Source organism: Thermobia domestica, chromosome 12 (assembly GCF_964235325.1).
Source record: "Thermobia domestica chromosome 12, izTheDome1.hap1.1, whole genome shotgun sequence".
Lineage (NCBI taxonomy): Eukaryota > Metazoa > Arthropoda > Insecta > Zygentoma > Lepismatidae > Thermobia > Thermobia domestica.
Genome location: NC_137465.1, coordinates 21986998 through 22003945, shown reverse-complemented (window position 1 = coordinate 22003945; position 16948 = coordinate 21986998). Strand labels below are relative to the sequence as shown.

The 16948-nt window shown below is 33.9% G+C and overlaps 1 protein-coding gene across 1 annotated transcript in view; it reads left to right on the top strand.

The window, feature by feature from the left end:
- LOC145666357 (uncharacterized) overlaps nt 1-16948 on the top strand; it is a 101446-nt gene that overhangs the window by 64684 nt on the left and 19814 nt on the right. The window lies entirely within an intron of this gene.

Sequence of the window (16948 nt, the reverse complement as noted above, 5' to 3'; positions counted from 1 at the left end):
CCTTCCAGGCTAGCGACAAAAAATAATTTTTCCGATTAGCGACTTTTTTGGTGATTTTGGAATGACGATTTGGCGACTTACTTACAAATCTAGCGACTTTTGAGCTGCGAACAACTTGTCCTAAAATAAGTACTATTAACTCGAATCAGTTTAGATATATGTTTATATTTCTTTTGCTTATTTGAATCAATGCAGGTGTTGACGAGCTGGGAAAGTAGGCTACGTAACATTTATCTATATATTCCCGCTTTATTGCTGTTATCTCTTACCTTTTAACGGGAACCAACTCCAGCTTTTAATGTCCTCTAGTTTACAGAGCTTTCGTTTAGAGACACAAATAATACATTACCGATAGCAAACAGATTATCTGTAGAAGCGTGAGTAGAAGTGAAGTAGGCCTATGTAAGATTTTTTTCTAGACCTTTAATTTTGTTCGTTTCTCTAAACTCACTTTTGATTTCGTTGAAGCAAAATTTATCATAAAGTTAAAAATATATAAAAGTGAAATTTTTGTAAGTTATACAATGGGTCTTTGAGAATTTCATATACGTTCTTGTAGCGTAGCTAGTACTATGGCTTGAATTGATCACGTATCTTTTATATATATATATATATATATATATATATATATATATATATATATATATATATATATATGTATGTATGTATATATATATATATACATATATATATACATATATATATATATATATATATATATATATATATATATATATATATATATATATATATATATATATATATATATATGGATAAAAGAGGCTAAATTCGACGAAAAATTTATTTAGCGACTTTTCACCCAAAAGTGGAGTCATTTCGTCTCCTATTTAGCGACTTTTTGTATCAACTTGTTGGCAACACTGTTCTCATTCCTAAACTTCAGCTAACAACGACGCAACGAATCGCGAGACACGTCTGTTAGTGACACAAATTCAATATCACACAAGTCCATTATCTGGATGCACAACAAATGGAATTGACAATATTTAAACGAAATATATAATTTTAGATCTCTCCGTTCAATTTCTTAATTTCAGAATTGGCGACAAACTCCCGATGTAGGGGAGGAAAAAATGCCGACAAATATTGGCAGTCCTTTTCTGGACGACTTTGATTATCGGGCCGATATCGGTTAATCGTCCCAATAAGGATGCTTTTTTCCCGACAATTTCGAACATAGGGCCTACGTGCTACATTGTCCTGAAAAAGACCGGAAGATAAATGGACGATGCCGACCATAAAAGTACATCGGCCCCATGGTTTGTGCTACTAGGGTACCAATCAGATTAAGGAGTTACAGAAAGATATGTCAGTTCCCGAAGTTTCACACAAACATGAATAAGTTAAGTGAACCTGAACCTTCTATAGAAACTGAAGAGAAATTAGATCCTAAATTTTCATTGACAAAGAAATATGACATTATTGATTTAAATATACGGTTGGAATAAGCTGAATGTTCGAAAAACATACTGCGGTATTGATTGGATCGGATTATCCCGACTTCTCCCTTCGTTCAAATGTTTTCAATTGTCCTACTGATGATGTGTGTAACGAAAATTTTGGTATGTATCAATGTGCGAAAAGTTATGATCATTTTCATCTCGTGGAGGCTATTGACTGGTTGTATTCACGATATATTCAACATGATATTAATCCTGAAGATGAAGTAATGGTAACAGAATCATATAATGATATGTACACGACTTTGGTTCATGCAGCAGGAAGAAAGTTGATTCCAGTATTCGTGAAATTCAGAAAGAGAACGTGTGTTCCCACCAATGTTTGTAGTGATTGGCCGATTGAGTTCAATCTGTCGAATTGTACATTCAACGAAAAGACCAAAATGATGTTAGTAGACAATCCGATGGTGCTTTCACAGAACGTGATGCAGTGCGTTGGTTTCCATAATCCAAGTGTGATATTGCAAAATTTTGAAAATCTATCGATCGTGCAACACGATAACCTTAATCGAAACCAAATTCCATACATTCATGTGAGATTAAAGTGTGATCCCAATGTGCAAGATGATGTTAAATTCACGAGTATCGGTAATGTAACCGAACCTAATTACAATAGGAATAGAAACTGTGGTAGGACAGATTACCGTGAATATTGTAGAAAGAATAGGTACAGACACGACATCTCGCCACCAGTAAAACGAATGAGAACAACCTGATTTTACCGGTAAAATAACCGAACCTAACCTTAGTAGTAACGGCAATAGTGATTGTGTTTCTCAACCTATTCCTAGTGTAGTAGGATTACGTACACCTAAGAAGCATGTAAGCATTAGATCTAATTTCGTTCGATGGGGACTTCGTAGAAATTTCATAGATGGCGAAAATTCATAGAAGTAAGAAACGAAGAACTGTAGAAGTAAATAACGCAAAATACTGTGTTTTCGTTTATGACTTTCAATGTAATCTAAATGAATTCGTTGGTCATGTAACTTAAGCTAAAGTTACGGCGTCAGAGCAAGCCGTACTCAATTGGTTTTTGCTTTATTTCACTTGAAATATTATTATGATTACGTTTGTTATTCGTACCTTACTTGAGGTCTATAAAGATAATTTAATGAATCGACGAATAGAACAATTCGTATTTTTATGATGTTAATAAGACATTAATTATTATGTTATATTCTGATTATTATCATATTTCAATCTTAATCTATATTTTGTTCTACTATATCTTATATCCGATCATTTTACATTCAAAGGACAACTGTATGGATATCACAAACATCTTTTCCAAACTTTTCTTCATGATGCCCACTAAATAATTATTAAATAGTAACAAGCATTTAACGGACCCGAAAAAGAAAAAAAGAACTTAAAATCAAATAACTTGTAAATCAAATTTCGAATGTGCCTTATCGTCGTTGAAACGTATAAATGAATGAAGACGATGATAAAATTTAAAATAAATACGATAATAATATTGTTATAAAATTAAATATGATATGTATGTATATTTATATGAATTGTAATTTTCAAGTATACGAGGTGCATTCAAAAACTCGAATGATTAACATGTAAAGGTAAACGGTCCAGAGTTCCTTTTCTTTTTACTGAGTAAATAAATCAGGGTTGAAAAAAAAACATGATTTTTTTTTAAAAAAACAATGTTTTTTATGTTTAAAACATGTTTTTTTGTATAAAACGTTTTAAACGTTTAAAACAAAGTACTTTGTTTTAAACAAAAAAACATGTTTAAAATGTTTATTTTGTTTAAAACAATAATCTAAATAGGCATATTTATTACATTTTTACACTCTTAGGTATTGCTTGTCATCTATATTCAACCGCTAGATCAAATTTCGGGAACTTCCCTAATCTCGATCCGCCCAAATATTCAATTCCGGAGAAAGAAATCGGAAATTTCCCGATCTCCGTTCACAGAATATGTAGTTTAGTTTTTTTTTGTGTTACGTTCTATCAGGGCTTTAAACCTCAATGGCTCAGTTTTTAAACCTCAAATTAAGGCTGGAAGATGGTTTTGGTACTAATTTATTCCTGAAAGATGCAGCTTTGCTGATGTGCATTTTATGTATGTGGGAGGAGGGTAAATATCGTATTTTTTTCAACAGTTTTTTGGGGGCCATTCCCCCTCTTGGGGGATAGATTCATAAAAATTGTTACGTGAAGCAATAAAGTAGGCCACTACATGGTAATATCGTGTATTTGTACTTCTTGCTTATATGGGGTAGCAGGAAGGGGTCAAAGTTAGCCAATTTTTGGAGTTTTTTTTACGTAAATTACATTTATTTTTACAACAAACATCAATAGCTCAGTCCTTAATTAAGCTAGAAAGATTATTTGGTACCAAAGTATTTTTGAGGGATCAAGCTTTCCGTCAGTTGCATTTTATGTATACAGGGGGTACGTATGTACGGCTGAGAGAGGGAGGATAAAGTTTTTTTTTTAATTTTTCATCAAATTTTTTTCATCAGGTTTTGGCGGGTATTCCTCATCCCTTTGTGGTACATCCCTAAAAATTGGTATGTGAAGCAATGAAGTAGTCCCCTACAGTAATCTACAATAATCTATCCCCTACGATAGTAACCTGTATGTGTATTTGTTGTTTATAGAGGAAGAGGGGGTCAAATTTGGTTAATTTACATTTATTTTCGGGACGGTCCCATATAACAAAAGACATATTTCACTGAAGTGGTCTAGAAGCATAATTCTTGTTTGTATACATGATGTGTGCAGCAAAAATGACTTGCATATGGACGTGGTACTATAGTGGAGGAGGGGAGAGAATGTCTAATTCAACGAATGTTTTTCTGCGTATACCATATTTTTTAAAAAAAAATATTTCCTACATAAACGAATTCATTATGCAATGGCTACCATTTCTTATATTATTGTCACAAGGATGTGGTCTACACATTAGCATCATTTTGTCAGCGTAGGGAGACTGCAAGGGTTGCCAGGGCCCCCGCAAAGTCAATATTTTCATATTTTTAATGATTTTTATGTCTGTTCTTTTTCTACGAATACAGCGGGAATTTCACGAATGTTACCTCGTTGGAATTTGTGGTCTATAAGCTTTCCAATGGTGTATAACTCATGACTCTGTGATAATTAGGGGGATCAGCAGAGCCCCGAACATGAGAGTCTACCGTTTTGTTAAAATCCCTGGCGGATGTTTAGAGTTAATTGTGTTGTTATGCCGTAGACACTAATCATTATTAGCTACCCATGTTGAAAACTGTTTAGTTTAAATGTCATTTGCTCGTTGTAGGCTAGTCACTGCTCTTTTCTATGAGTTGTATTGTATTTGGCAGAATATTTCTTCTAACTTATGATGTGAGAACTGTTCATTATTATGGAAATAATAGTGATCAAAAATACCCAAGTTTTGAATTTGTGAATTTGGATCTTAGAATAGTGTATAGTGTATTTAACCTTTATTATTCTTGGAAATTAAGAAATATTCAAATACTTCACTTGAATTTCTGTTGGTTTAGCTATACGCAGATTGATGTGCAGAATTTCGTTCAGTAATTTGCTGTTATAATAAGAATATAACTCTGCTTGTAATTTACTTAATGCACAAATCCTGCGGAGGATGGGTTGTTTGCTAGCAAATGAAATTAGCTTCTTCAATCTGATATTTTAGTTGTTTTAAACATGTCCAACCAGCATCGAAAAAAAACACGTTTCAAACAATTTGTTTAAAACGTTTAAAACAAACTGAATAAAAGAACAGCCCTCGTTTTAAACATGTTTTAAACACTTGTTTTAAACATTTTGTTTTAAACATATCAACCCTGAAATAAATAAAAAGAAAAGTCTGTCGAGCGCCATAATATACAATAGTACGTTGTATATTTTTACTTGTAAATCCTTATTTTATTGTAATTTTGGGGCGTAAGATATTTTAAGATATGTAATAGACTGAGAAGTGCATCCTCGAATTACAAAATCGTACATGGCAAAGAAATAATAATAGTAATAAGAGCTAAAATATATATGCTGTAATTTATATGCTAGACAAAAAACTAAATAGGATATATGTGAAATATATCTATAAGCGTAGGTATGCTCTGAAGAAAAGTTTTCAAAAAAATATGATCAACGTAGCCTATGTGTGAAAATATGATTATCCTGTTAAAATTATATTTTTTCCACTACTAACCGGGTACTGCGCATGAAATTTATCGTACCCTACATTTCTGAAAATCAAATAAAATGATAGAATTCTTGCAGTACGCTTCATCACTCGAGAAGTTGTGAGATTAGGAAGTCTGCAGACAATATCAGAAGCTGGCACTGAACATTTCTTTTTCTTCTCTGGGAACACATAGTTAAGATTCACTTAAGACGAGCGTTGGAAAATTCACATGAGAACGTGCCCTGGGCGCTGGTTGATTAGTTACTGCACTGGTATACGTATGTTCATGCTCTTGGACAGCTACCAGCTATAGAAACAAGATGAAACGCGTTTTCCTCTTCGTCTTCTTGTCGTATATTGGCTAGTTATTTTGGACCCCCGACCCACCCATCCTGCGAAGCTAAGAACAGAAGCTTGTCGTAGCATTGGTAGCTATTTTGGAGACCCCAATCCTTGCCCATCCTGCGGAGCTAAGAACAAAAACTTCTCATAGCATTCGGTTGATATTTTGGAATCCCTGCCCCAGCCCCTCCTGCGAAGAGCGAAACTGATTTACCCTTGTTCCTATTCCCACTGAAATGCCTGTAGGTTTTGAACTGAAGCTGTAATATTCAATGATCGATGCTTCCCAGCAGATTGTATGAAATTTGTCCTTTGAGCGAATTGGTCTTAGTTGCTAAGGTGAATATCGTATTTAATGATTTTTTTGAAAACCTGGGATGGAAAACCGTAAATGCAGATACCCTCATAGACTGGGCGCTGAGTGGTTAGTTTCGAAACATATTCCCATAGAAAATGTTGACTAGTAATCAAAATCACTTATCCAGAGAACCCAAAGATAAAATTATGCGAACGACTTTGAAATTAGTATAGCCTAGAAGTCACACGAGAAATTAGAAGTGGTTAATGCGACACCGATTATTGAAGACTTGATTTAACTTGTGACATTTTTGTCGAAGGTAATCACGTGTGTGTGTGTTTGTATGTGTGTAGGACGGTAAAAGAATACTTGAAATTGAGATTTGACAGAGTGAAGCTGTGTTCAGTACATCGTCTTCCGCTTGAATGTTGTAATAGCGTGATTGTATTTGGTGCTTCGTGTTCTGCTAGATTTCGATAGCTGTCAATAAGTGTGATCACCGGACGTTTTAATTAAAATAGGTAAGTAAAAAATAAGCTAGAAATAATAATATATTACAAAAAATGTTAGGGCCCATGGTTATCCCTGAAGAATAAAACAGTTTGTTATGTGTTCATTTAGCTATAAAGGCACTCGAGACGAAGAATAATATGTATTTACTCAAAGTCGTTTCGTATTTGATAATGAGAATGAAACCTAACGTTAAAACACACACACACACACACACACACATATATATATATATATATATATATATATATATATATATATATATATATATATATAAGCGAATGTGAATGAGTTAAGAAAATTTTTTCTCTTCCTTGGACATTCAATTCAGTGTTAAAATGTATTCAGTTTCAAGAGAAAAAGATAAGATGCCAGTGTATGTGTTTTGATTATTCGTATTTCAAATCGTTCACAGCTGGCGTGATAGATGTCTGGAATCTTGCATACAGCAGATACTGAACGATGAACGATAAACACAAATCACTTGTAGTTGAATGATTTTAACAAATTTTACGAAATAAGAAATATATTATGTATTTTAATTTTGATAATATCATGTCCACCAGTCTGTCTGTAGTATGTGCTCGGGGACCAGCAAAAATTAACGCGAGCTGGAATCGAACCAGAACACCCCAAGCATTACGTCACCGTTTCCTAAGTGAATGTTAACAGAATAAAATGTAGAACAAAAGAGAGGTCAAACCACAGCACACATGCAATGAACATTCGTCAATATACCTATGAAATATAAATAAAAGTGGATATCTGTCTGTCTGTATGTATCTGGTCTGTTCGAATGCGAAAGGTGATCAAAATTTGGTCATGTCTCAGACCAAGACGAAGCAATAATGTGTGTGTTTTAGGCATTGATAGTATCATATCATATAGTTTTAAATAAAAGTTTATATCAGTCTGTGTGTCTGTCTGTCTCTCATCTGGAGGGAAAGACAAGGAAACTGAAAAGTTATCAAAATTTGGTCATAGCGTTACACAAAGACGAAGCCTTTTGAGCTTTTTAAACTAGAGTTTACGTTACTTTCAGTTATCTTAATCCTCATGATGTAAAGAACACCTCACTTATAAAAGTGGGTTATCAAAACATGTAAAAATAATTTAAAATGATCAATATTAGTGTGAAGTAGAAAAGGAAAAGTAGTATCTCCCATAGGGAAAATGAACGTGCGTGTAAACGTCCAGTATTGTCATATTTAATTAATTTATTGAAATATTTAAAAAAAAACTCTGTATATGAGAGTACAATAAAAACATTTCATTAGTGTTGTACTGAAGAAAATAACGTTAGACGTCACAAGACAAACAACTTTCAAAGAGAAAACCCACAACGAAAATAAGTTACAAGAACTGATTACGTACAAGTTGTTTTCACTCTCTCAAACTACCTTAAAAGCTTGAAAAATTTGGAACTATTTATCTGAATCTCAATCACTCTCTTGTCTTCGCTACTCCGTCATCTTGCTTCTTGCACTTGGACTTTGAAGCTTCGACAATGATCGTCAATATCGAGAGAGAGAGATCTCCTAACGTCAAATGTAAGTTCTATACCTTTTGAATAATCAAGTCTGTTTGAAGAAGTAATTTCTTCTGGCAGTCTCCTGCAAAGGTCTCAAGCATAACAGCTCTTAAAGCAAAATTTATCATTTATTAATGAATTAATATTGTAACACTTTGCAGACTTTTTTGAGCTCACTTAATATTAGATATTTGATAATATCATGTCTGCACATATGTAATAATGATATAGAGATCTTTGTAATAAACATATACATTGAATTTCTTTTCTTTCAAATACTACCAATTTATCATTTAACTGTTATCTTGAGTAATAGTATACTAACCATTATACGCATTTATGTCTAAGACTAATTAGCATTTAATCAAGTTCATAAAATTAGTAAAATCATCATTAAATTAAACATGGCTTTCCCTAGCAAACAATAGAGACCAATCATTCAAAAGGCATATTAGCATTTGCTATGCCGATAATAAGAGGCCTACATTATGAAAATACTTCTTCATGAGCATTAAAATACTACATGTGTACGTATCTCTGCATGTCTTAATGGTTTCTGGCTTACATTTCTATTTTGGGTTTTAAAACTTAGGACAAGAATTATTTACAAAATGGCTCGTAGACAGCACAACAATAATGCATCGTCTAGTACTCCTTCTGTTACTTTCCGTACGTTTATAGATACCTTTTCAAATTCCGATGGTCAAGACGCGAAAACATTAATACAGAATTTTGAAAGATTTTCCTTATTACATAAATTGAATGAAGACACCCAGGAACAGGTCCTTAAAATTTCGTTGACCTAGTTTCCAGCGCTTTGGCTTAATAGAAATGAACAGTATTTAAGTTTGTCGTGGTCCGCACTGAAGGAAAAGTTCTTGGAACAGTTTTCTTCCTCCTCCTCTTCCCTAGAGGCTACACTCTTGTTTCAGAAACGACAATCAAACAAAGATGAAAAGCTCCTTTCGTTTCTATATGAGAAGTATGATCTGTCTCAGCGCATTTCTCCCCCCATGCTTTTCAAATCGTTTTTGTTGCAAACGATCATATCCCTTCAACCACGTCTTGTACGGCTATTTGCTCAACATCAATTTGATAACTTTTCGCAATTAATAGCAAAAGCACAAATCAGAAAATTCTGCTGCATTAATAAGATATAGAACTGAGCAAGAAAATAAACAAGTAAAATTCCATGATTCTGCTACCTCCACTCCCACCCCTTCTCTTTCGTCAGAAGAACAGCTAGACAAGATTTCTAAACAGCTCGAGGCGTTACAAGTAAGTTTAGCAACGCGAGCTGAAGCAACACAGGTCATTGCAACTGTTTCAAAACTATAACTTGAGGAAAGTAAGCAAAATCAGTATCAGAAGAAATCTAGACGTGCTTCTCCTCACAGGTATATTAATAAACAAAACGGTGAAACTAGACAAGCTACTTCTCAAGGTAATAATAAGAAGAAAAATAAGTTTTCAAATGGCAAGCAAAATTCTAAACGATTTTATCAACAATATTATGCTGTTCCCCCTTTTCCGTATCACATGCCACGATTTGGGCAGCCTTATGGCTCTTTCTTTCCCCACAATGCCTTTCCTGCTTTAGAATATGCACCAATGCCAAAAACGGGGATCAAGAGGGGCTGGGCACAGTGCATCTTTTTGGTTTCCAACCCCGCAATCAAATCAAACTATACCAATATATTCACCTCAGAATTCTAGGCCGAATAATTTCTTGCATGAAACTTCAAAATTAAATCCGGAAGCTCCATCCTTTATACCATCTGCACATACACACTTGCAAATTTCTTCTCAGAGTGCAAACACTCCTCAAGTTAAGCATTCATTTGACTTGCCGTTCAAGTCGAATTCCAGTCAAGGGCTTCATGACATTTCTCCGTTACAGATCCATTCTTTTACCAGTTGTACTACCATGAGCAAAATAAATGACGCGTCTCTTTATTTTGAAGTTTTTTTGAAAATATCTCCGTTTTCTTTATATGTTCGAAATTTCGGAAGGTTTCCCCAGCAGGACAGGTTAATAACAAACCCGTTTTTAATATTTGTGTAAGATATTAGCTTAAAATAAAGAAATTATAAGCAAAAAACATTAAATCGACAGAAATCTCGAGAATTACCAACTCTGCTAAAGTGGGAAATTTTCAAGAACACGAGGGAATTCTGCATTTCAACACGAAGCAGCGACATCTATGTCATTGAGAGAAATGTGGATTAAATCTACAAACTAAACTTTTAACGAATATTTCTAGTATGTCTTATTATATGCATTATCTGCAAACTCCAAATATATGAATATATGCTAAGTATTAACATAAAGATAGAGCAAATAGTGGAAATTATCTATGGAAAAGGACGAATTGGTAGGACGATCGTAATGAAATATCGCCTTTACCGGAACAGGCTCAGTTCACGTAAAAAAACAAATAGCTCAGTTAGTTAAAGTAACGAGTCTGTATGCTGAAGGTAGCGGGTTCGATCCCGTGGAAGTGCCGTTATCATTTTTATCACTACACTACGGTTATTTTTTTTATTTTTTTATTTGGGAAAGAATCAAATTGTAACGTATGTGTAAAACTCATGACGATACCAAAAAAAGAAAAAATGCTGTTGTCGCACTTGTATTAGCGTCCCTAATTTTGTTTGCAAACAGTTTCGTAATTATTTCCCCTGTGCTCACTGCTCACCATATGCTCGCTGGCGCATAACGAATGTTTCCCAGTAAATGTTAATTCTAGTTTGGAGAATTTTATAAAGTTTCACAATATTTCTCACTAGATAGTCTTCTATCTACGTGTTTGGATATTTTGATAACAGATTTCCCTATTAAATGTTTAATTTTCCCTAGATGTTTAATTACGGAAAAGTTTCACAATGTATTTGTATTGAATTGAAATTGTTTTGAATTTACTACATAAGGTAAGTAGACCGAAGGAGGAGAACTCAAGTAATTGATATTCTACGTAAAAGCAACCTATTGTAGAATGATGATGCTTCTTACCTTCAGCACATAATCTTTACGTTAGAGAGTCAGACAGAGAAAAATCCTGGTTTTTCCTCCTCTATGACCACCCATCTTAAACCTCTACATATCATTGTTCGTCTCACAAAATTTCGGTGCTCCAAAAACATTCAAATAATAATAATAATAATAATAATAATAATAATAATAATAATAATAATAATAATAATAATAATAATAATAATCCTGAATATGCCATCCTTACATAATGTAGGATATCTTAGTTTCCTAGTTTAAATCTTAAATATCTTAGTTTAAAATGCTTTCTTTAGTACTTATTTGAGCAACCATGTAGGAGGGGGTACGACTTTTTATTTTGCCCCTCTCATTTCAGTAGCCTTCCAACAGAAAGTAATTTTTGATAAGCAGGACAGACAAAATGAATAAGAAATATATTTACAGCATCCTCTCCCCTTTCATGATTGGAATATCACGTAATATTTTTTATTCTACGAAAGATGGCCCTGTGCGGTTAGGGGTAGGTAACTAAAAAAATACCTAATATATAGCGCCCCTTGATTGTAATATTACCGCTTCTTTATTTGTACGAGGGAGCCCCTACACAATCAAGGGTGACAAAAAGAATAGGAAGAGTGTCTATTGATTCCAGTGGTGGATCCAGCACGAACTTCTGGGGGAGGGGAGGGGAAGTGAAACATTCTTTTGATGATGTGAAGCTGTCACAAATTACCACTTAACTAAACTAAACAATAGTGGGGGGAACCGGAACCCAGTCAGTTTAAATTGATGTAAAAGTTTAATTTTTGGCTTCATATTAAAGTTTTGGTTTCAAATGAGAATTTCAGTCCAAGTGGTCAATGATCAAATCTCGTGGGGCTCTTCAGTGTAGGCTAATACGGCCCCCTTATGAGAAAAGGCAAAATTATTAACATGTTTATAACTTTCGAATTTTTCGTCTATTTTAAAGAAATATTTTGCTTCGTATTAAAGTGTTGGTTCCAAATGACAAATTCAGTCCGAGTGGACAATGATCAAATCTCCGGGGGGTCTTCAGTATAGGGGGCTACGGTTCCCTTATGGGAAAAGGCAAAAATATGAAAATGCTTATAACTTCCGAATTTTCCGTCTATTTTAAAGAAATTATTGGCTTCATATTAAAGTCTTGGCTTCAAATGACAATTTCAGTCCGTGTGGACAATGATCAAATCTCGGAGGGCTCTTCGGTGTAGGGGTTTCGGCTTCTTTATGGGACAAGATTCACGTAGTTGATATTGCAAAATTGTTTTGTATATATAAGTGGAAACTTGCACCATTTGGTTAATTTTACCTCTTATGTTTTGCAGATTCATATTCCAAGCAATAGTTACTTCGCAGAGCTAAAAGAAGGCACTTACTAGTTTCATTAAAATGAAATGTCTTTTATGAGAGAAGCAGACGAACGAACAGGCACCCAAACGTTGGTTGAGTCGTACGGTTGAAACTCGTTAAGCTCGCTTCAATTATTATTATTATTATTATTATTATTATTATTATTATTATTATTATTATTATTATTATTATTATTATTATTATTAATAATAATAATAATAATAATAAAGCATTACAGGGACCTTTGGTGCAGTGGGTCCGTGGCTCGATTCCACTTCGTGCCAAGTGAAATTTGAGGTGGACAAATACCGTGTGCATGGGTATGTGTTTTCTTGAGATTTTCCATTTTCCTCCCACTTTCTTCATTTCACCATTTCATTCATCATCATTCTCCCTTAGCGTAGGTGCATAATCGTCCAACGTTAAACTAGATATTGCAATTTCAATAATAATAATAATAATAATAATTAATTCAACTGAAAGGACTGTAATTTATGTGGACAGCAATTATCATAAATATGCAACCATTATAAAAACAATGCTTTGAGTAGAAAGATAATCCTTCCCAAGTGTTAACGAATGCGCACGAGATAAGACATGTCTCGAGAAAGAGACAAGACGCGCTTTGTGACATCCAAGATAATACGAGGCAAATGTTTTGGACACGAGATAGCTTGTAAAATGTCTCGTCTTGTCTGGAATGTCTCGAAAACAAAAGTCTAAGTTTTAAAATTATTTTTCAAGATCTATTCTCTCAGAAGTAGTTCTCTGCCTTAAAATTAATAACGACATTTGTGATTTAAAAAAAGATAAACAATGCCTAAAGTTAATAGCTAACTTTTCGAAAAGAAGCTTTGAAAGAAAACGATAGTCCGTTGCCATAGAAACCGCCGTTTCCAGGGCAACAGGTCCTGTCACGGTTAGCCAATATTGAAAGAAAACTTAAACGAAGATAAAAGAGCTCATGTATATATATGTAAACAAAGAGATAAATAAATGCAAAGTGCAATGTACTGGAGTCGCTAAAAATTAACTTTCTTTGAATGAGAACGATTTACGAAACATCATCTACTAATTGAAGTCATGATTATTTTCCAATACAGTAAATTTCAATAAACTTTCTTGTTATCGATAATTACTCCATATCGGACTCCAGAAGAAAACTCATCGAAACAACTTATTGACCGTGCCAATAGCGACTACTCTCAATCATGACTCCGTTCTCTTTCATTTAGAAATAGGAAAGAAAGAGAAGAAAGTAGAAGGGTAAAAGAAGGAGGTAGGTAAAGAAGAAAGAAAAGAAATCGGGTATTTTAATAAGAAACAGATTACTGGATAATTCCGGAAATATAGTAAAAGGTCGGGAAAGTCGTTGAAAGATGAATCATTCTAAATGTTATTAACAACTAATCAATTTTGGAATGCTTCGGAATAGACACATGTTCCCTCATACCACCCAGACCTAGCTCCAGGCACCACGATCGTGGGGTTGCCCAGACCTAGACCTGGAAATGAGAAAAGTGAAATTTAATTCTTTGTACTGTTACTCTAACCGGTGATTGATAACCATTCAGCATCTGAACTCTGTTCTCTAGGATCGACCACACATATGAATTAGCCAAGAGGAAAAAAAAACTTATTAACTCAATATAAATTTATGTATCGTATCAATAAAAGGTTCGACTTCCTAGAAGAAAGATGTCGGATTTAGGCTCTACCTGCTATTTTTGTTTCACTCCTAGAGCCGATTTAAACCATTAGTAGCGGTCCTTCATGACCTAGGTTATTTACCTTAACACATATGTTAAAACATGACACATATATTATAGATGTTAACACAACAGATGATATCACTAAAATTGCTTATATTAAATCTATCATGCATTCACTCGCTCACTCACTCAGGACAGTGTATATATGTTTAAAGGAAACCAACTAACTACAAAGGTACAAATAGTTTATTACATCCATAGTGAAAAGAAAAGACAAACAAATAATTATGAAGAAAATATTAAAAGCACAAGCTATTGGTTATATATTAATAGAGTACATAGTGTTATATTCTAGTAAATTTTTATATATTCAATCATCTTGACAAATAAAAATAATTACATATATTGTATCTTAGGCATGCTAAATCAAAATTATGATTTGCGACATACGCAAAGGAGACACTTATTTCACTTTTAAAAAAAATTGACAAAGAGGAAAGAAAAGAGAGAGAAAAAAAAGAACTTTTTGGTGTATCAGAACTTATATGAGTCTCTACCTCACATCGGGTAATAAAATATTAATGATTTTGAGCGTTCAAATCACAAATCACGCACTACTCGTAGTGTCCAGAACATTTCGCTCCATTTAACTTCGTTCGTGTTTATATATATCTCTATATGTATATATATATCTAGTGGTTTCCAAAAAAAACCCATTCATCGACTATATTTGGTTTATAACTCTTAACAGATTGTATCTGCAATCGCACACTGCTACGTTTATACCCATCTAGGGATTTCGAGAAAATCACTTTCACTAGAGGAAGTTTCTCCTCTTAGACGGTCTATTTCCAAACTTATTAATCGAATAATTTCAAGTTATTTATCCAACACTGGGACACTTCACGAGACCTTTCATTAGGATCACTTTCGTATCTGTTTATATGCATGGTTCGGATTTAAGAAAAAAAATCTTCCACAGGTGTACGGAGTATGATGGTTCAAATTGAGGATAGAAGAAAAATAAACTGGTCAAGTCATAGGATACACATGTAGGTGAGAAGGATTCAAGGTGCACTTTCCACAATGGTTTTAGGTTAATTGTTCAGGGATAATATTTGTTATGATGTGGGTTACGTTTAAACCTGCCGATATTTTTTCAATGCATGCCATTATATAATTACAGAGGTTATCACTTACATTGATTCAGAAGAAAAGGAAAATTACTTAAGTGTACGGCGGTATTCTTAACAAAATCTACATTCTTAAATTCGTCGGAAGACTTCTGGTAAACTGTAGCAACCAATACACGTCTAGGGGGACAGACACGAGCGCTCTTACATATATTCATAATACATTTAATATCATACTTTTACTTTAAAATCATATTCACATACTAATTACACATACATTTCGAAGTATTTATTTCTCTCTCTCTATATATATATATTTATAATAAATGCGCACACATTTAAATTAATCACCCCCAACAATAAAATTTTTACAAGGTTGCAAACATTGTCCCAAAACAAATGACTTCCGACATTACATATGAAAAAAGAAAATCGCTTTTCTACCTGATACCGCGCATCTATAAATTTTCACTTTTATATAATCAGTTCGTGCTTAAATCATGAAAAAAAAACTTTGTGCGGCAGGTTACGTAACACAGAGCATTGCTAAAGATATAACTAGATAACCTAAAATACAATTTCTGGGCCCAGGTTAACTACAAAGTAATCGAAAACCAAAACAGAAAGGAAAGTGACCAACGGATTAAAAATAACTTAAAGGGACGACGGTGAAAGAACGTAATTGAAGTGTCGTCAAATACTAAGTCTTTGTTCATTTCGGCGATAGGTCAAAATGTGATGAAGGACCCAATCATTATCTACTCTATCCATGAATCGTGTCTTGCAACGTCTCAGCTGGTAATTTCAGATCAGAGTTGTACGTTAAATAAATCGTAAGCGACAAGTTCAAAATCGTGGGGGGTGAAGGTTGAAAATTTGAAAAAAAAATCTCGAAGTAATGAAGACAGAGAGAGAGAGATAGAGAAGAAGGAAGACGAAGAATAGGGGCGCCAAAGACTTAAGTGAGAAATAACTAACGCTACAAAGATAGAAGTCGAATTTCGCTCTCAACAAAATCCATAGCCAAAATATTCTTAATATGCCAAAAAGGGTGGTCTACTCAAATACGTAGACTCAAGGGGCGCCCTGCTGCCAAGGATGCAAGTTCTGTGTCCATCAGATCCCAAACCCACAAGAGTTTGCTTGTAAGATTGAAATCCGATCCCCGTATCCGGCCCAGACCAGCAGGATAAAAGGAGAGGGGGAAAGGGACCAGGTAACTGCGTCCCCAATTTTGAAATCTCTAAGTAAAAAAAATATTCGACCCCTTAGAAATACTAAGAAGGTTCGAGGACAGTAATGAAACTAGAATAAAAGTATTATCTAAGATATCCCTAACTAATGATTTTGCCGAAATAAAAAAAATTAAATAAACTGAATTTTGGATCGGTGATTTCTATGCCAAACCTCACCGAT